We start from the raw sequence: 22,100 nt of genomic DNA, 5'->3' as shown, positions 1-22,100 counted from the left end.
CTAAGAGGGCGTTTGGGAACATGAAGGGAAAATCTTTTCCTCAGATAAGCTGGACCCGTTTGATGGAGTGCTCGGTATGCTAGCACGAGGATCTTAAATAAGATCCTTTGAGCAACTGGGAGCCAGTGAAGGTCTCTAAGAGGTTGACGGACACTAGATCTTCTGGGTATGTTAAACAGCAGCCGGACCGCGGCATTTTGAATGACTTGGAGGTGGTGAATCAGATAGGCTGGGAGGCTGGGAGTCCGCAGTAGAGGGCATTCGCATAATCCAATCTGGATAATATGAGAGCGCGAATGACCGTCTCCTTGGCCTCTCTCGGGAGCAAAGGGAGAAATCTGCGCAGGGTTTTGAGGGTGGAGAAGCAGATTCCAGTGAGTTTTTTCAGGTGGTCCTCAAATCTGAGATTGTTACTAAACCAGACTCCTAGATTTTTTGCAGGTCCACCAATGGATTTGGGGCATGGGAGATCGGTGGGCCAGAGAGAGTCACTAAAGTTATCTGGAAAGGAACCATAAAGCAAGATTTCAGATTTACTCTCATTGCATTTAAGCTGGGCACACGCCAGCCAGCGAAAAACCGATGATAAACAGAATTGGACTCTCGACGTGTCTGAGTTGTTTTTGGGCCATGTAAACAAAAGCTGAGTATCATCGGCATAGGCCATAATTTTGGCTCCTAGCTGTTCCGCAAGATAAATGAGGGGGGTCATATATATATTAAAAAGCAGGGGGCTTAGAGTGGAGCCCTGTGGGACACCAGTAGAGAGTTTTTTGGGAGAGGAGGAGAAATGCGGCATCCACACTTGCTGGGACCTGTTATCTAAAAAAGATGTTAACCAGCCAAGAGCGGAGCCAGTTATGCCTATGGCTGTTAGTCTGGTAAGTAGGAGGGAGTGAGGGACCGTATCGAAGGCGGCAGAGAGGTCCAATAAAATCAGAGCCGCTCTGCCACCTCCGTCCAGACATTCCCGAATGGCCTCAGAAACCTCGACTAGAGCCGTCTCTGTGCTGAAAGCAGCTCTGAAGCCTGATTGCGCAGGGTGAAGAGCTTGAGAGCTTTCAACAAATTTGTCTAGCTGTGTGAATGCAACTTTTTCACATATCTTTGCCAGGGCCGGCAATAATGATATGGGCCGGAAATTAGCAGGGGCCTTCAGGTCTAGGCCATTTTTTTTAAGAAGTGGTAGCAGTTTGGCCTGCTTCCAGCATGCCGGAACAGTGGCGGTGGAGAAAGAGAGGTTGACAATATGTGTCACCTCTTGGCCGACTGTATTAGCCAGGCCCGCAAGGACTCTGGCCGGGCAAGGGTCGGCGGGGGATCCTGATTGTAAAGTAGCAAGAATTTTAACAACCTCTGTTGTATCCACTGGAGTGAAGAGGGCAAACTGATCCATAGAGATGGGAATAATGGGGGAAGGAATAGTCATTGAGGCTGGAAAATTGTTACATACAGTAAGCAAGTCATCAAGCCAAAAAGTTGCCTGTTGAAGGAGAGCCACTCACAGGTACGTAACATAAGCTGTCTTTATTGATGGAGGAAAGCTGAGTCCATAACAACAGATGCGCTGCGCTCGGTGAAAAATTCCCTCCCGACGCGTTTCATGCTTTCACAGCATTTCTTCAGGGGCTCAGGACAAAGTTCAGTGAAGGCTCGAGCTGTTTCGGGCACCGACAGTTGAAGATATTTATCCCGCCCAGGTGGGCGTGGCCACCCATGTGGCCTGCTGGTAATTGTGGTGTCCAAGTTGTACTCATGTGAGTCGTCGTGCAGTCACTGATAATTAAAAACTGTGTAACCCAAGTGGGCTGCGCTGTCACCAACTGCTGCTTGTCACGCTGCTTACATCCTCGATCAGCTGTACCTGATCCAAAGCTTTGGCGTCTTGTGGCACCAAAGCTGGGCTGCAAAATGCAGCGGGGCGCTTCCTGCGACTCAGGCTGCGCCGCATATATCAAGCCAAAAAGTTGCCTGTTGAAGGAGAGCCACTCACAGGTACGTAACATAAGCTCTCTTTATTGATGGAGGAAAGCTGAGTCCATAACAACAGATGCGCTGCGCTAGGTGAAAAAGTCCCTCCTGACGCGTTTCATGCTTTCACAGCATTTCTTCAGGGACTCAGGACAAAGTTCAGTGAAGGCTCGAGCTGTTTCTGGCACCAACAGTTGAAGACATTTATCCCGCCCAGGTGGGCATGGCCACCCATGTGGCCTGCTGGTAATTGTGGTGTCCAAGTTGTACTCATGTGAGTCGCCGTGCATTCACTGATAATTGAAAACTGTATAACCCAAGTGGGCTGCGCTGTCACCAACTGCTGCTTGTCACGCTGCTTACATCCTCGATCAGCTGTACCTGATCTAAAACTTCGGCGTCTTGTGGCGTCAAAGCTCGGCTGCAGAATGCAGCGGGCCACTCCTGCGACTCAGGCAGCGCCGCATATATCAAGCCAAAAAGTTGCCTGTTGAAGGAGAGCCACTCACAGGTACGTAACATAAGCGGTCTTTGTTGATGGAGGAAAGCTGAGTCCATAACAAACAGATGCGCTGCGCTCTGTAAAAAAGTCCCTCCCGACGCGTTTCATTCTTTCACAGCATTTCTTCAGGGGCTCAGGACAAAGTTCAGTGAAGGCTCCAGCTGTTTCTGGCACCGACAGTTGAAGATATTTATCCCGCCCAGGTGGGCGTGGCCACCCCTGTGGCCTGCTGGTAATTGTGGTGTCCAAGTTGTACTCATGTGAGTCGCCGTGCAGTCACTGATAATTAAAACTGTGTAACCCAAGTGGGCTGCTGTAGCGATCGCTACCATCAGCAAGCCACAAGGTAGAGGATTTCGAATATCCTGTCCAAGGCGGAAAAACTACAAGTCCCAGAAGGCCCTTCGGCGCTGGGGGTTGGCTCAGTGGGAGGACGTGATATAAGCGCCATCTCCGGAACGTAACGGGGCTTGTCAATCGGATTCGTATTCGCTCATTGTGGATGAGCCTCCCTTGCTTCAAGTCAAGATTCCCGAGAAACATCGCCGATCAAAAGCCTGCGTGGCCAGATTTCCTAGTCTGCACGACGCCGAGCAACAGCCAGCGTGGTCAGAATCCTCTAGAGTGCCCGACGCCGATCAACAGCCAGCGTGGTCAGAATCCTGGTGGAGAACCGTTGGTCCTGTCACCATTCCAGTCGTGCAAGTACCAAGAGGAAGCGGGCTCGCCTCCTCTTTAATTTGTTGTGTCTTGTTACAATTACAAACGGCGTCTTTTCAGCCGCCATCTCTTATTTACATTCCGGGGAAAACCTTGGTGCCTGTTGTCAGTGGCTACTGACATAGTTTGGTAAACGTTATAATCATAACCTCCAAAATCCCGTGTGTGTATTACGTGGAGGTTCCACGTTATTTGTTATTGTGTGACTCAAAGGCTTATTTGAAAATACTAACTAAGTAACAGAGGAGTGACGTTAACTCCTCTGTTCTCCTGGTCGCCTATTTGTTGGGTTCTGTATTTAGAGAATTCCTTTAAGGATACATGGGGTGGAGAAACTGGTGAGTATAGGTCAAGAGGGAAGGGATCCTGGGTTCCTGCATATCGTACTGTGGAAGTAATCCTCTCTTCTCTGTCTCCCCTACCTGCAGAGTCCCAGTACCAGTCACCTCATGGTAACAGACCAGACGATACCTGACGTGCCATTCCCCGATGCCAATCTACCTCCCGGCCCCTATTCGTACAGGTCCAAACAGTGGGTTTATTCCATTGTAGGGGTTTGTGTGGAGCGGAGTCGGAAGGACTATCATCTATCGTCTCTGCGGGCCATCGGTAGAAGGTTAGTGGCGCTTGCGTACTCTTGCGCTACCCTCAATCCTGACAGATTGACAAGCCCAAGAATACAGCCCTGCCTAGACGATGGATACAAATGCCACTCTTACCGCCCTGTTGGAGAGTTTTACAGGCCTTCAACAGGAAGTCCACAATTCCCGGTTAGAGAACCAGGCGTTATATAAAGAGATATCCGAACTACGTAAAGACGTATCAGATCTAGCCATGAGAGAGCCGGTGGCGAAACCATTGATTCGGCCGGCCACTCTGCCGCCTCCCCCTTCCTTCCAAACAGGGGGTTCGCTCGCAGCCCCTTCCAATTCGGCGGAGGCCACACCAACAGTACATATTATCCAAAATCATGGTATACCCCTGGCTCCACCCGAAAGGTTTTATGGGGACCCAAGAAAATTTGAAAACTTTTTGAATCAATGCCGTTTGCATTTTTTATGCAAACCGATGGTCTTCCAGGACGAAGCATCAAAAACGGCTTTTCTAATGTCCTATATGGGAGGGAACGCGTCCAGCTGGACTATTCCCTTGCTCGAAAGAGACGATCCCGTTCTGCATGATTTTGCTGCCTTTTGCATCGAACTCAGGAAATTGTTTGATCGGAAGTCTCACATGTTGTCCTTGGATCATGAATTAATGACCTTGAGACAAGGGTCCCAAGATCTGTTGTCTTACATCACGTCATTCAACCGTCTCATTGTAGAAACAGACTGGCCGGCCCAGAAACGGATCTCCTTGTTCTACCAAGGACTCCGGGGGGAACTAAAGGATGTCTTGGCTCAGGTGGTGCAATTACCAACTACCTGTGCGGAGTTAATAGACCTGACTGTCCAACTAGATCACCGGCTATTGGAAAGAAAGGGAGATAGAAGAGGGGGAGATTACCGACCCTCCTATCCTTTATTTAAATCCCGACAGGGGGTAGATGACAAAGCTAAGACACCCGAAGGACCTGAACCCATGCAAATAGGGGGAATACGTGGGCCCCTTTCCCGGGAGGAAAGAGACAGGCGAAGGAGGCTGAAACTCTGTCTCTACTGTGGTAAAGGGGGGCATTTCATCAATGACTGCCGAGCAAGGAATTATGTCCCGGGAAAAAATTCCCTTCCCCGAGGGCAGGCTGTTCTAAGTTCTGATGAACCGGCGGAAAACTGTCGGTCTTAAATCAGGTAGAGACCTCTGGTTTGAGACGACCTCATGATCCGGTCTCTCCTTTTGTAGCCAATACCTTGCACCCTGCAGTCGCCCACATGAATGTAAATGTCGCTCTATGGGTGGCCAACCAAAAACCTGTACAGGTAGATGCCTTGTTAGATTCGGGTGCGACAGGTAATTACATAGACCAGACCTATGCCTTTCGTATGGGTATTCCATGTGAGAAGAAAGCTATACCTGAAACGGTTAAAACTGTGGATGGTACCATACTAACGTCAGGCCCAGTAACATACCATACGTTGGCCCTCGTAATGAGGTTTGGGGAGGATCACTGTGAATCTATACAGTTTGACTTGATCGATGCTCCTCAGTTTCGGCTCATTTTAGGCATGCCCTGGTTGACACTACATGATCCGGTGGTGAGTTGGGCTTCCCGCACAGTGAGCATGACCTCTGAATATTGTAAGGAACATTGTCGAGAAGGAATGCATCACGATTATCCCCTTGTCCCTTCGATCGCTACCTTCTTGGCTCATGAATGTGTAGTGGATGCTTATTGTTGTGCCAGCACTCTTCCTGAAGAGTACATATCCTTTCAGGCCTTGTTCGATAAACAGACCGCTACCCACTTACCTCCACATCGTACCTACGATTGTCGGATTGATCTCGTTCCAGGCGCTGATATCCCCTGTAGTAGGGTGTATGCTCTGACAGAAAAAGAAACGTTGTACCTCAAAACCTATCTGGAGGACAATGTAGCATCTGGGTTCATCAGACACTCTACTTCCCCGGCCTCGTCACCCATGTTCTTCATACCAAAGAAGGATTGCGATGAATTAAGACCATGTATAGACTATCGCGCCATTAACAGGGTGACCATAAAGAATCGCTATCCTCTCCCCCTCATTCCGGTATTGATGGATCAGTTAAAAGGGGCGCGGTACTTTACAAAACTTGATCTCCGTGGGGCTTATCATCTAGTTCGTGTGATGAAAGGCGACGAGTGGAAAACTGCGTTCCGAACAAAGTTCGGTCTCTACGAATACCGAGTGATGCCCTTTGGCCTCTGCAATGCCCCCGCTGCCTTCCAGTTTTTTATGGATGAAGTGTTGAGGGGGTGCTTGGAGACATTTTGTGTGGTCTATATTGATGACATTTTAATTTATTCCGTGTCTCTAGCCGATCACATCTCCCATGTGAAAATCGTACTGGAAAGGCTACAACAGAACTCCCTGTACGCCAAACTCGAGAAATGCCTTTTCCATGTCCAACAAGTAGCCTTCTTGGGGTACGTGATTGACGCTCACGGATTTCGTATGGACATGAGTAAGGTGGATGCCATCATTACATGGAAAACGCCACGGAACGTTAAATCTGTGCAAAGCTTTCTCGGATTTGCCAATTACTATCGGCGTTTCATACAAGATTTCTCCAGAATCATCCATCCCATCACCGCCCTCTTGCGAAAGAATGTTCCCTTCAAATGGGGAGCAGATGCCGATTCCTCCTTCCAACTCCTCAAAGAGAAGTTCACGCAAGCCCCCATCCTTCGACATCCAGACCCCACGATTCCATTTGTCCTAGAAACTGATGCTTCCCAGTTTGCTCTAGGGGGAGTCCTTTCTCAACGTCATCCTACCTCTGGTCAACTCCACCCGGTGGCTTACTACTCCAAGAAACTCTCTCCGTGTGAAATCAACTACTCAATCACCGACAAAGAGCTTTTGGCCATCAAAAGAGCATGCGAAGAATGGAGGCATTACCTTTTGGGAGCGTTGCATACGGTGGAAATCATCACAGACCACCGCAATCTCCTGTTCCTAAAGACAGCGAAGGCCTTGACTCCTCGCCAATTGAGGTGGACCCTCTTCTTTTCTGATTTTGATTTTGTGATCAAATATAGACCAGGAACTCGTAACGGGAAAGCAGATGCACTATCCAGGTTGGGTGAAGGAGAAACTACTACCTGTACGGAACCCCCTTTTATCTTGCCAGGAGCTGATTCCATGGATAGAGCTATCGCCTTGATCACCTCCGAAGATTTCCTGGACGACGTTCGGGTTGCCCTAACGGACTTCGATATTGCTGACTGGGTACAGAAAGAGCCCGAACATCGATGTGAGAAAGATCACTTGGCCTATCATTTCCATGCCTTATATATCCCCAACCCTGCATTACAACGCAAAGTCCTGGAATGGTCTCACGATTCTGCCTTAGGGGGACACATGGGCATCTTTAAGACTACCGCCATTGTGGAACGTTCTTTCTGGTGGCCTGGGGTCAGAAAAGATACCAAGGAATACGTGCAGAACTGTGCTATTTGTGCACAGGGGAAAGCCAGTCACATCAAACCTCCAGGACTGCTACAACCGTTGCCCATTCCACCCAAACCTTGGCACACCTTGTCCATGGACTTTATCGTAGAGATGCCCCCGTGTGAGAAACAAACTGTGATACTGGTAGTAGTGGACCACCTCACGAAAATGGGACATTTCATTCCTTTGCCAGGTCTACCTTCCTCCAGTGAATTAGCCAAAGTCTTCCTCCAACACATCGTCCGTCCGCATGGATTACCGAAAGTGCTGATTACTGATAGGGGGACACAATTCACTTCCCGTTTCTGGAAGGCTCTCTGTGCCATATTACAGATTGATGCGCGACTCTCGACGAGCTTCCATCCGCAAACAGATGGCAAAACGGAACGTCTAAATCAGACGTTGGAGCAATACCTGCGGTGTTTCTCTCTACAGAACACCTGCGATTGGACCGCACTTCTATGGTTGGCTGAGTTCGCTTACAATAACGCGGTACATACTACCTTGGGATGTTCCCCCTTCTTTTGCCTCTATGGATTCCATCCTAACATGCTCCCGTTTGAATGGCCTGCTGAATCTCTAGTTCCTGCCATACATGAACACCATGCTCATCTTCGAGCTATACTAATTGAGGCCCGGAATAATCTCGAACATGCTCAAGAGTCCCAGAAAACATATGCGGATAGGAGACGTACTCCTGAGCCTGAATATAAGGTGGGGGACAAGGTATGGCTTTCTACGCGTAATCTGCATATCAAAGGTCTGACGAAACTGAAACCAAAGTATGTGGGTCCCTATGGTATCTGCGAGAGGATAAACGCTGTGGCCATGAAGCTCTCATTGCCTGTATCGTGGACTATACATCCTGTCTTTCATGTGTCGCTCCTGCGTCCGTGCCTCCCGAGCGTGAGATTGCCTGATCGTCCCCATCCGGTGGAAGTCGAGGGACACGAGGAGTATGAGGTGAGTTCTGTTCTGGACTCCCGTTTGGTACGAGGTCGCGTCCAGTACTTGGTGGATTGGAAAGGGTTTGGTCCCGAGGATCGGACCTGGGAACCCTTGGACCATCTGCATTGTCCCGACTTGGTGGAACAATTCCATGAAAGGTTTCCGGGGAAGCCGGGACGTCCGCCGGGACGGCGGTCCACGAGAGGGGGTTCTGTAGCGATCGCTACCATCAGCAAGCCACAAGGTAGAGGATTTCGAATATCCTGTCCAAGGCGGAAAAACTACAAGTCCCAGAAGGCCCTCCGGCGCTGGGGGTTGGCTCAGTGGGAGGACGTGATATAAGCTCCATCTCCGGAACGTAACGGAGCTTGTCAATCGGATTCGTATTCGCTCATTGTGGATGAGCCTCCCTTGCTTCAAGTCAAGATTCCCGAGAAACATCGCCGATCAAAAGCCTGCGTGGCCAGATTTCCTAGTCTGCACGACGCCGAGCAACAGCCAGCGTGGTCAGAATCCTCTAGAGTGCCCGACGCCGATCAACAGCCAGCGTGGTCAGAATCCTGGTGGAGAACCGTTGGTCCTGTCACCATTCCAGTCGTGCAAGTACCAAGAGGAAGCGGGCTCGCCTCCTCTTTAATTTGTTGTGTCTTGTTACAATTACAAACGGCGTCTTTTCAGCCGCCATCTCTTATTTACATTCCGGGGAAAACCTTGGTGCCTGTTGTCAGTGGCTACTGACATAGTTTGGTAAACGTTATAATCATAACCTCCAAAATCCCGTGTGTGTATTACGTGGAGGTTCCACGTTATTTGTTATTGTGTGACTCAAAGGCTTATTTGAAAATACTAACTAAGTAACAGAGGAGTGACGTTAACTCCTCTGTTCTCCTGGTCGCCTATTTGTTGGGTTCTGTATTTAGAGAATTCCTTTAAGGATACATGGGGTGGAGAAACTGGTGAGTATAGGTCAAGAGGGAAGGGATCCTGGGTTCCTGCATATCGTACTGTGGAAGTAATCCTCTCTTCTCTGTCTCCCCTACCTGCAGAGTCCCAGTACCAGTCACCTCATGGTAACAGACCAGACGATACCTGACGTGCCATTCCCCGATGCCAATCTACCTCCCGGCCCCTATTCGTACAGGTCCAAACAGTGGGTTTATTCCATTGTAGGGGTTTGTGTGGAGCGGAGTCGGAAGGACTATCATCTATCGTCTCTGCGGGCCATCGGTAGAAGGTTAGTGGCGCTTGCGTACTCTTGCGCTACCCTCAATCCTGACAGCTGCGCTGTCACCAACTGCTGCTTGTCACGCTGCTTACATCCTCCATCAGCTGTACCTGATCCAAAGCTTCGGCGTCTTGTGGCGCCAAAGCTGGGCTGCAGAATGCAGCGGGGCTCCTCCTGTGACTCAGGCTGCGCCGCATATATCAAGCCAATAAGTTGCCTATTGAAGGAGAGCCTCTCACAGGTACGTAACATAAGCTCTCTTTATTGATGGAGGAAAGCTGAGTCCATAACAACAGATGCGCTGTGCTAGGTGAAAAAGTCCCTCCCGACGCGTTTCATGCTTTCACCGCATTTCTTCAGGGGCTTAGGACAAAGTTCAGTGAAGGCTCGAGCTGTTTCTGGCGGATATATGATGATACAACGCATGTTATTACAACGCATGCTTTTACATCGCATTTTTTACAACGCAAAAATGTTTACAACGCATGTATTTACAACGCATGTTTTTACAACGCAGGTACCTTTACAACGCATACCATTACAACGTAAGTATTGGTAAATATATATTAATTTTATAATCGTAAATTATTTGAAAAAAATATAATTTAATGTAATTTAATTTAATTTCATTTCATTTAATTAATTTAATTTAAATTTAATTTTAATTTATTTTTACCCTGTACCCCTGCACCCCAAAAACCCCAAACTGACCCTGAACCCCAAAAATACCCCTTTACCCAAAAACCCCAAACTGACCCTGAACCCCAAAAATACCCCTTTACCCAAAAACCCCAAACTGACCCTGAACCCCAAAAATACCCCTTTACCCAAAAACTAAAAACTGACCCTGAACCCCAAAAATACCCCTTTACCCAAAAACTAAAAACTGACCCTGAACCCCAAAAATACCCCTTTACCCAAAAACTAAAAACTGACCCTAAACCCCAAACATACCCCTTTACCCAAAAACTAAAAACTGACCCTGAACCCCAAAAATACCCCTTTACCCAAAAACTAAAAACTGACCCTGAACCCTAAAAATACCCCTTTACCCAAAAACCCAAAACTGACACTGGACCCTAAAAATACCCCTTTACCCCAAACATATAACATTTAATATATATTTATATACTTACCAATACTTACGATGTAATGGTATGCGTTGTAAAGGTACCTGCGTTGTAAAAAACATGCGTTGTAAATACATGCGTTGTAAAAGTTTTTGCGTTGTAAAAGTTCCGTTGTAATGGTATGTCGTTGTAAAAGTTGCGTTGTAAGTGATGTTTCCCGTTTCGGGCACCAACACCTGATCCATAACTTCGGCGTCTTGTGGCGTCAAAGCTCGGCTGCAGAATGCAGCGGGGCCCCTCCTGCGACTCAGGCTGCGCCGCATATATCAAGCCAAAAAGTTGCCTGTTGAAGGAGAGCCACTCACAGGTACGTAACATAAGCGGTCTTTGTTGATGGAGGAAAGCTGAGTACATAACAACAGATGCGCTGCGCTCGGTGAAAAAGTCCCTCCCGACGCGTTTCATGCTTTCACAGCATTTCTTCAGGGGCTCAGGACAAAGTTCAGTGAAGGCTCGAGCTGTTTCTGGCACCGACAGTTGAAGATATTTATCCCGCCCAGGTGGGCGTGGCCACCCCTGTGGCCTGCTGGTAATTGTGGTGTCCAAGTTGTACTCATGTGAGTCGCCGTGCAGTCACTGATAATTAAAAACTGTATAACCCAAGTGGGCTGCGCTGTCACCAACTGCTGCTTGTCACGCTGCTTAAATCCTCGATCAGCTGTACCTGATCCAAAACCTCGGCGTCTTGTGGCGCCAAAGCTGGGCTGCAGAATGCAGCGGGGCTCCTCCTGCGTCTCAGGCTGCGCCGCATATATCAAGCCAAAAAGTTGCCTGTTGAAGGAGAGCCACTCACAGGTACGTAACATAAGCTCTCTTTATTGATGGAGGAAAGCTGAGTCCATAACAACAGATGCGCTGCGCTCGGTGAAAAAGTCCCTCCCGACGCGTTTCATGCTTTCACAGCATTTCTTCAGGGGCTCTCAGGACAAAGTTCAGTGAAGGCTCGAGCTGTTTCTGGCACCGACAGTTGAAGATATTTATCCCGCCCAGGTGGGCGTGGCCACCCCTGTGGCCTGCTGGTAATTGTGGTGTCCGAGTTGTACTCATGTGAGTCGCCGTGCAGTCACTGATAATTAAAAACTGTATAACCCAAGTGGGCTGCGCTGTCACCAACTGCTGCTTATCACGCTGCTTACATCCTCGATCAGCTGTACCTGATCCAAAACTTCGGCGTCTTGTGGCGTCAAAGCTCGGCTGCAGAATGCAGCGGGCCCCTCCTGCGACTCAGGCTGCACCGCATATATCAAGCCAAAAAGTTGCCTGTTGAAGGAGAGCCACTCACAGGTACGTAACATAAGCTGTCTTTATTGATGGAGGAAAGCTGAGTCCATAACAACAGATGCGCTGCGCTCTGTAAAAAAGTCCCTCCCGATGCGTTTCATGCTTTCACAGCATTTCTTCAGGGGCTCAGGACAAAGTTCAGTGAAGGCTCGAGCTGTTTCTGGCACCGACAGTTGAAGATATTTATCCCGCCCAGGTGGGCGTGGCCACCCCTGTGGCCTGCTGGTAATTGTGGTTTCCAAGTTGTACTCATGTGAGTCGCCGTGCAGTCACTGATAATTCAAAACTGTGTAACCCAAGTGGGCTGCGCTGTCACCAACTGCTGCTTGTCACGCTGCTTACATCCTCGATCAGCTGTACCTGATCTAAAACTTCAGCGTCTTGTGGCGCCAAAGCTAGGCTGCAGAATGCAGCGGGGCTCCTCCTGCGACTCAGGCTGCGCTGCATATATCAAGCCCTGGTGCAGTCCCTGCACTCCTGCGGGTCCTTCAACCGGCGGATCAGCCTAAGGACACTGGTGCCGTTTATTTTATGTTTTCAGCCGTGGCAATGTCAGCACTTCATGCCACGATTCACTGGGATTTTGTTTCTTCACGATGGTCGAGATAGCGGCAGATGAACTCACATGAGATCAAGGTGGGTACTCCAGGTACCAGCAGGCCGTGCTTTTCAGGCCACTCCCACTGAGGCGCGGTATCAGAACATAAGGAGCTCCCACTCAAACATATTCTGCCTCTATGCTCGAGTCCGATGCCCCGAAGAAGCAATGGTGAAACGCATCAGGTTGGACTTCATGTTGGTGGACTGAATTGCCGACATGCTGCTGCTTCCTTCAATAAACTCATCTGGCAATACTTACCAGTTATGTGGTGTCTTCTACAGCAGGCAAACTTTTGGTTGGACGTTAGCGGCTGGCCTGAGCCACCGAAGACGCCCTGGTGCAGTCCCTGTACTCCTGCGGGTCCGTCAACCGGCGGATCAGCCTAAGGACACTGGTGCCGTTTATTTTGTGTTTTCAGCACTTAATGCCACGATCCACTGGGATTTTATTTCTTCACGATGGTCGAGATAGCGGCAGATTAACTCACATGAGATCAACGTGGGTACTCCAGGTACCAGCAGGCCGTGCTTTGCAGGCCACGCCCACTGAGGCGCGGTATCAGAACATAAGGAGCTCCCGCCCAAACATATTCTGCCTCTATGCTCAAGTCCGATGCCCCGAAGAAGCAATGGTGAAATGCGTCAGGTTGGACTTCATGTGGGTGGACTGAATTGCCGCCATGCTGATGCTTTCCTTCAATAAACGTAATTGGCAATACTTACCAGTTAGTTATGTGGTGTCTTCTACAGTAGGCAAACTTTTGGTTGGATGTTAGCAGCTGGCCTGAGCCGTGGAATGCGCCTGCCCGAGGCCACGCAGTGGCCATTAGGAGGGCGGGCACCTAGTCATGGAGGGCTGTCCCGCCCCACATGACATAGTAGTTCCTCACCACTGGCAGTCTCCCCTGGTTGGTGGAGACTGTGTAGGTGATGCACGTCCGGGGCGGCTGGGAGGAGCCGGCGGGAGTATTTCTGACCTCTGCCCCGCTGGGGTGGCCTCTTTGCCGCTACGGACGTCGTAGGTCCATGTTGGGACACTCTTTTGTCTCGTCGGGACACTCTTTCCTTCTCCTAGGGTCGCCGTCCGAGGTCCCGTTTTGCGTCGAGGTGATAGCTCCGACGTGCCGCTGTTGCGTTGCATCCGGTGAGTGGGGATGTGAGACATATGTTGGTTTCTTTGTCCCTCGGGGTCTATTTCTGCGCGGCAGAGGAATGAGTGGCATCGAGCTTGGGGGCTGGGTCACGTTTGTGTAGCGTTCGTCAGTCGCTCCCTCGGGCCGGGTTTGTGAAGTTTTCCTGTGAACCGCTGGTGAGCTCTTTTCCCCCGGACCCCCACCCTTCTGTACAGGTTACTATTGTTTGTCACGCAGGGTCGATTATGCGGGGGATTCCAATTATATTTCTGCTTGCAATTGCTCATGTTCATGTTATGACGTCGCCGTATGTAAGTGTTGATCGTGCGGTGGTATCGTTATTTGTTGCAAATATAGACTGGCGTCCAGTCGGGGTCGTATTTGCCACGCCCCAATTTCTGTTCGCAGGTCAGGAAGGAGTTTCCTTTCTAATTTATTGTCGCTGGACGTCTCCCGGGCCCTTCGGCCCTGCCGGTTCTGCCTTAGTCACTGTGTGGGTTTACTTAGGACATCAGCATGTTTGGAGTGTTACCAAACACTCGGTGTTGCCACGGCAATTGTTTACCCGCCTATCGGGTGGCTCCGCGCTGCCGCAGCAGCTTGTGTTTTATATTGTTGCATGGTCGCCATGCCGGGATGTTTCATGCTATTCAGTGAGCTCCGGTGGCGCAATTGCTAGCGCGCGGTGCTTATACAGCAGCTCTTGCCCTGAGCCATGTGTGGTTGGGGGGTTCGGGCCTCACCGGGAGCAGCAATTGTGTATATATATATCGGATTGCCATGCACTTCCGCGGCAACTTGTACCCTATTGTTGTGCTGTCCCTTGCTTTTGATGTTTCTCGCTGTTAGCTACTTAGCACACGGCATTGCCACGGCAATTGTACAAGTCTATCGGATTGCTATGCGCTGCCGCGGCAGCTTGTGTCCGGTGCATTGTTATGCGGTCGGTTTGTTGGACTTGCGAGGTGTGTAACAGTGTTTGTATGGGGGGCCTCGAGGAGCCCTCCTAGTGTCTTGGCGCTGCACAGGGGCCCGGTTGGTCTCGCAGCATGCTCGACGGGGTTCCGGTAGCTCGACCTCGTGGCCGCGCTAGAGCGCAATATGTGCCGGATCCGTGGTTCGCTGGTTCGCCATTGGTTACACCGACCGCCTATTCCCCAAGCTTTGTATCATGCGATTCTGGGTAAAGGGAGAGGATGTGGCCTTGCGAGTAGGTGTGCCGACTTCGATGTGGTCAACAAGGGTTCGAGCCTCCTTTCAGTTGGCAAATAAAATGGGCAGCCCATAATTTTGCTTTTCTAAGTTAGCTGATCTTCGTGATGGTGGTGAGATCTATGCTTGCTCCCAGTGGCCTTAGAGCCCGCACCCTGTTACCCCGGATAGATTGTGGGAAGTGTCGGTCATCATTGATGTAATGTGCATCTTTCAGTGCTGGCACTCTATGCTGTTATATTGGTCAAATCACTTAATATCCCTCTTTCTACTATATAGAACATGGTAAGTTTCAAGGCATTTTTCGCTTGGGGCAACAGTCTTGGCTCCTCCATCCTGGCTCCTCTCCCCCCGAGGACCTTCCGCATCTTTATCGGTTAGGCTCTTTTTCCCCCCCTGGCCGCCCCCGTGGGGGGCTCGGCTCGTATTTGTGGTGCTATGCTAGCCACCCCCCCCCCTTCTAAGCATATGTGCAATGTACAGTTCCGAACTGCCCCATGCACTCAGTGGTAGGTTCGGCGCGTGGTTGGGCCTCTACCTTGGGGACCAGTGGCTTAGGCGCGCGTGGGGCCCGTAGAGTAATGGCCGACCCGCTCCTACTATCCTCCCAGCGGCCATCTTGCATATGGCTTCCCGTGTCAGATTTCAGCCGGGCGGGGGTCTTTTAGTAAATTTAGCTGGTCGTTATGGCAGAATGGTCTCTGCACGCGGGTGTATGATTGTTCACAATGTTCCCTCCGGTTTCTAGATAAGTTCGCTTGTGTATCATCCCGACGGCTTGGAGTATATTTGATGGGCATTTCCGTGCATTGCTTGGTTAACTAGGATACGGTGTACGGGTTCTTCCCCCATTGTGTTTCATTTTCGCTCTTCGCGGGGAGCTTGCAAGCTGGCTTTCCCGGTGATAATTTTGTCCAAGTGTGAGCCCGCAGTATTATGGAAGGGCCTCTTATGGGCTGATCCAACCCTGTGATTGTTTACTTTCAAGTTGATACGGAGAAAGGAAATGCAGCGTCTTGTTTCAAGCCCGTTTTCGTCACGTGGTTGCTGCATTAACGAAGCAGGTAGGATGCCTCGAGGAGTTGACGGTTTCTGCTGAAACACCCCATATCCTGCAGATCACAATTGTGCGTTCCAGCGAGGTTCTCTAGGCCCCCCCATCACTCCAGTGCCAGCCACACAAGCCATGTTTGCCGGGCTCTACCGGACCCCGGTCTCTTCGGTAGCCCCGCCACCTGGGGGATACGTTGCGCCTTGCCCATATCGCTGGTTGTTTATGTGTACATAGGCATAATGTGCATATTACGCGGGGGACAGCACTCTGTCCACGATTCTACTTTGTGTACACTACCCAGCGACTTTGCTGAGAGGAATGCAGTGCTCACAGATAAATAATAAAGGGGGCATGTTCTGTTGGCAGAGCCGGGAAAGCGCCCTCTTCTCTCTTTGGAATGATTGTCTCCTAGTGCATTGTCCCTGATGCCCGAGGCCTCCTCCTAGGCTGGCGGTCCTTCATGCTCAGGTACCTTTATATTTCAAGTAGTGTGTGCGCGAGGCAAGTCGGGTGCTTCCGTCGAATTACACCTACCCTCTTAGGTAATAGGAACACACGGATGCCAGGTTCTGCTAGAAAAAACTGCCCTGGGATTATTCGGTGATGGGAGCGATCTGCCCACCTTGTATTCCGGCTCCCGGCATAAGTCTCCCTGGTCCCTGAGTTCGCACCACCAGTTGCGTCCAAATGATACCCTATCAGGCTACGGCAAGCTCTCTCAGAGGTCCAGATTAGATATAGCACGCGACCCTATTAATGTAGGAAGGGAGCTTATAGTGGATAGGTGGCCTGTTTGTCATTAGAACTCGCTGTAGCTATAACCTACCTGTTCAATGTTTGTATTCGTTCATTGAAGTTGCTCAAGGCTGTATTGTTTGCTTGTATTTGGTGGTGACTACAAAAGCATTGTATTTGGTGTACGGGATCATTGTCCAAGATAGTCCCTTATTTCGCATACTACTATAACATTTCTTCTCCTTTTGTGACTAGCAAATCTGAAGCCATGTTTCCTGCAGATCATGTCTGATGGTTGTACTTAGTTTATACTTAGCAGTGGTTGTTTCAGGGCTTTCCTAGGCAGCACTTGCGCCTGCTTTTGCCCATCTTTTACTGTTAGTTGGACCTTGCATTTATGGGTTTTAGCATGAGTTGCCGTATAGGTCCAAGCATGACCTGCACATTGGTCAATTCTGCAAGTGGTAAGTGACACTGGTCGTAATATCGTACAGGTATCGGGTCTGTTTAGCTTGATACTATAGCTAAACTCTACTCTAATGTAGCCTTGGTTCTCTCTTCCATGCTATAGACCAGCTGTTTAGGTAGTCATCTACACTGGTGAGGGTAGGATGATGTCATCAACATAGCGGCTGACAGAATTGGTCTAATATAGATGCAGAGGTATCCTTAAGAAAAATAGAGCTAGATGGTAATATTATGCTCCTCGTTAGAAGAATGCTGCGCCCCAAACGAAGAAGCTTTCGTGCACTTGCGAAGCTTAGGCGCTCGTGTGAATTTGAGAGCAATGCCCCACTCCTGTTCATTCTATCAAGAACCCCTGCCGATGAGTCAGGATTAAACAGGAGCGTAGCTTTCGTGGATGCAGCGAGGGCAGTGGCACCCACGACCCGAGTACCCTCATTTTCCGGTAGTTTCCTGGCTATGTCTGTTCATTCTACATCATCCCGGTGCCCACTTCCTCCCTTGAAACAGTGTCTATGACACACTAACTACCTATTAGGCATGCACTACGCTCCCAAAACTTGCGATTCCTGCTCTCAGTAAACGAGGCTATATGCGGCTTAGAGATGCCGCACCCCAGGCCAGGTTACGATAAGCAACCAGTCGTCTTGGTACGCGCGTCTAGTTCGGTTTGAATAGTTCAGCCTTGCTACCGACACGCAGCTATCCACGAAGGATACTCCAGTTGTTTATTGTTAATCTCTGATTTTACGCATATACGTTATGATTTGGTCCCATTTTCCTCACAAGAGGCCTTCCTAGTACAAATAGGCACAACTACAGTTCGCTATTCAGTCCTTGGTTTTCTAGCATGCGGCGTACTGCCACACATACGACTTTCATATGTCACACGTTGCCGACTGGATATATGGCTATGCCACTCATACATAGTCCCAAACTTGGTTAGCTTGGGATGGTCACGGCAATTACTCCAGTGGGTTAAACAGGAGGCATTCTATTATTTGGAATACCAGGGATTAACTTGCTTCTCTGTTAGCATAAATATTAGTTATGTGTGTGAATGAGGTGTGAGTATGCAAGCCCACAAACAGGATATACGCTAGGGCGCAAGTCATAATGATCAGATGAGTAAGATTCCTTGCTGTGCAGCTGCTGTCTCCCTCATCTTCACGAGGAAGCGTCACTGCTGGCTATTGAACTGTCAGTCATAATTTCACTCAAATCATAATTTCACACATAGCATCTTCTCCTTCCTGGGATTGAACCTGCTACCCTGACTGTACTCAGCACATTTTGGGTGGGTATGAATTTTCCTCCTCACACTTTTCGAATCCTCTTTAACAATCCCCAGGCTAGGTACGGTGCTACACCAGAGAATTTTGAATGGATCCACATTTGGACTCCACCCCCCTATGTTATCGCATTCTAATTAAACCTTTTCCCAACAAATTCGTCCCTGTTAGGCATGTTCTCTTATGCAAGAGGTTTTAGGGTGTGGCTATTCATAGGCTACCTCTGAGCAGGTCCTGTAAGCGAATTCCTGAGTGTTGAATTTCTAACTAGGGTAATCAGAAATGCTTAGAACTCTGGGAGTTGATAGTTCCCCCCTAGTTTGGGTAGGCGATAGGGGTGCAGCACAAGGTTTGTGCCTTGCTTGGTCGGCAAACATGCCTACCGGTGTGTGGTTCAATGGGTATTGCGCGCAATACACACCAGGCACAGAACAAACGTTACGTAGGCTTTGATTGAGGAAGGAGCGGACTCCTAGTGCATTGATCTTGATGCCCGAGGCCTCCCCCTAGATGGGCTGTCCTCCTAGCTCAGGTACCATTACACTCCATGTAGTGTGTGCACGAGGCAAGTAGTGTGCTTCTTTTAAATTACACATACCCTCCTTGGGACAGGAACACACGGATGCAAGGTTTTGCTAGAAGAAGCTGCCCAGGGTATGCTCGGTGATGGGAGCGATCTGAACACCCTGTATTCTGCTCCCGGCATACGTCTCCCTGGTTCACGAGTTCCTATGATTTGCACTGGTGAAAGTGTTAGGTTAGACACGTGAGAAATAGCAAACAGTGCGTTAAAAGAAGTGGCGTGGTATGCAACAAAGAGCACCAAACACGGGTACATAGGGAGCACGGCAATAATGGCAACCACTTGAAACTGAGAAATTGTACCTGTGCACCCTCGATTACGGCACATGTGTTGCTCTTCCATGCATGGGAGGGTCATACGTTGTTGTCATCCCCCCCCCCCCCTTCCTTTGGTTCTCATGCCTTCTTTCATCCTAGGCTCGGGTGCCCGCTGGCAGCTCACTCGCGGTCTGCAGCCTTCAGTGTAACACTCAATTCGGGTATACAGTGAACTGTGGCTTCCACAGCCCGAGCACGGACTGCCAATAATCGTTTGGGGTGGGCCTGAGAAGTCTTTTAGGGATTCATGCATTATCCAGGGGGGGGCAAGTGTTCTCGGCTGTCCCCGTGGTTTTCAGTTTGCCTCTGTAGTCACTCCATTATATGCATTTGCGTACCGCAATAGACTTCTGTATCCTGTGGGGGATTAGTTGCTCAAGCGTAATCTTGCAGTTGATTGGTTTTGTGACGGCACTTGTTTATTCGGGGGGTTTCTCTGCAGGGGGGGCCCTTCACATCACCTGGTCTCTCGCCTGGGAGAGTCTTCCCTATTGGGGTAGAGGGATTGTTCCCGGGTGGTCATGCTTATTGGAGTCGGAGTGGCTGGCATTTTCCCATGCATGCCCCTGCGCAGGTCAGCCTAGGGGGCTCTCTGTTGCAGACGCTGCGGTCCCCGGGAGGTGGTCGTAGTCGGCCTTCAGTCTAGCTAACTTAACGGTATTTGTCTAAGCCGCTTCCGGCCTAAAACACAAGTGGGCAGGGGGTGCCGGCTGCTTGGCCTGTGTACCCGGTACATCGCTTAACTGGGACTCGTCTAAGTTCTATAGTATGTCTGGTGCCCTCCTATTCCCTCGTGTCAGTAAGCACTCTTACTGTCCCTGCTGGATTATGAAGACGGTGATTCAGCTGTATCAGTGACTCCTGGCGCAGTTTTCTGACGCTCAGTGGGAAGGGATATGTTGGTGTCCCAGCGGCATGTGCTGGACAGCCTATTTCATGTTACTTAGGGCCTCTGTAGTAGGGGCCCCTTCCTATCCCTTTAGTTTCCCTGAGGGGTTGTAGGACAGGTTTATTGGTGCCTGATGGTAGCACCCCACGCCTATTGGCGTTGCCCTGTTCCTCCTCTGTCTGGAGGTAGCAATTCTAGGTGTAGGTTGCAGGTAAAGAGCAGTAATTATGGTGGGGGGGCCCGTGCGGCAGCGGGAACCACCTCACGGGCTGTGGCGGAGTTACTGGGCGATCCGGAAGAAGAGAGGTGCAAACGCTGGACGTCAGCGGGCACATAGGGGTGCCAGAGCATAACCTCAGAGCCTAACCTGTAACCTCATGGGAGGTGCAGGAATCCGTGTCGGCGCCCCAGTAGTCCTTCGGGCGGTTGTGGGCCTGTGCAACCGGGGGTTTGCCTAGTCACGCCCAGCAATGGGCGGGTCAGTATAATTATGGTATTTGTACAACAGTTGGGTGGTTCGCCACTGTGTTGTTTGGCTCAACAGGCGGGCAGGTGGCGAGAATGCGGCCTGCCCTAGGATCGCCCGTAAGTTAACCCACCGTCATTACATATGTTGTATGTAATAAACCTGCAGCAATTTTTTCCCAAACCTAATACTTGTGTCTTTGTGTTATTTGCGGGTTTGGGCATGCGGGGCGGGTGTTCATGTGGCCCTGATGTGACTAGACGCCCTGGTGCAGTCCCTGCACTCCTGTGGGTCCGTCAACCGGCGGATCAGCCTACGGACACTGTGGGTCTGTCAACCGGCGGATCAGCCTAAGGACACTGGTGCCGTTTATTTTGTGTTTTCAGCCGTGGCAGTGTCAGCACTTCATGCCATGATCCAATGGGATTTTATTTCTTCACGATGGTCGAGATAGCAGCAGATGTTCTCACATGAGATCAACGTGGGTACTCCAGGTACCAGCAGGCCGTGCTTTGCAGGCCACGCCCACTGAGGCGCGGTATAAGAACATAAGGAGCTCCCGCCCAAACATATTCTGCCTCTATGCTCGAGTCTGATGCCCCCGAAGAAGGAATGGGGAAACGCGTTGGGTTGGACTTCATGTTGATGGACTGAATTGCCGAAATGCTGCTGCTTTCCTTCAATAAACGTATTTGGCAATACTTACCAGTTATGTGGTGTCTTCTACAGCAGGCAAACTTTTGGTTGGATATATATATATATATATATATATATATATATATATATATATATATCAGGCGCGCAACACCCATTGGGCTCACCGGGCTTCAGCCCCCCCCCGTCGCCTCCTCTGCCCGGGCTGAGATCACACGCACTGAAATGGTGCAGGAAGGCTGCGCATCCGATCCGAGAAGGTGATTGTTTAATGATTTCAGAGAGGCCCAGCAGCCCGAGCCAGACAGCGAGCCTCTGAAAAGTTTCAGCGAGTGAACCGACCCCCCTGCCCTGACCTCTTGTGTTTCCTTTAGAGTGGCCAGAGGTGAAATCCTTGCCTGAAGGCAGGGATTTCACCTAAGCACTTGATGGGTTGTCAGCATGGGGTGTGAAGGTGTGCACAGCAGGGGGAAGGCATGGCCAGTCAAGGTGATGCTTTTCCTTTGTAAAGGAATTTCTGCTGGCATCTTAGCACAGGGTGTGCTGTCTGTGTACTTGTATAGATGTGTATTCCATACAATTGCACAGACAGCAAACCCTTGGCTATGACGCCAGCAGGAATTAATTTACAAAGGAAAAGCTTCACCTGCACTGGCCATCCCTTTCCCCCTGCTGTCTGTGCATTTGACCCACATTGATCTACACAGTGAGTCCTTCGGGAGGGGCTGGATGCCAGGACACAGTGCTGCTGATCAGCCAGACTCTAGTATCAGAAGAGCAGGGAGCAGTTTTTTGTGTAAGTTCCAGTAACTTTAATGCATTTTTCAGCACA

Source organism: Lissotriton vulgaris, chromosome 7 (assembly GCF_964263255.1).
Source record: "Lissotriton vulgaris chromosome 7, aLisVul1.2, whole genome shotgun sequence".
Classification (NCBI taxonomy): Eukaryota; Metazoa; Chordata; class Amphibia; order Caudata; family Salamandridae; genus Lissotriton; species Lissotriton vulgaris.
The sequence above is the reverse complement of the archived record's forward strand: the minus strand, read 5'-3'. Positions refer to the sequence as shown.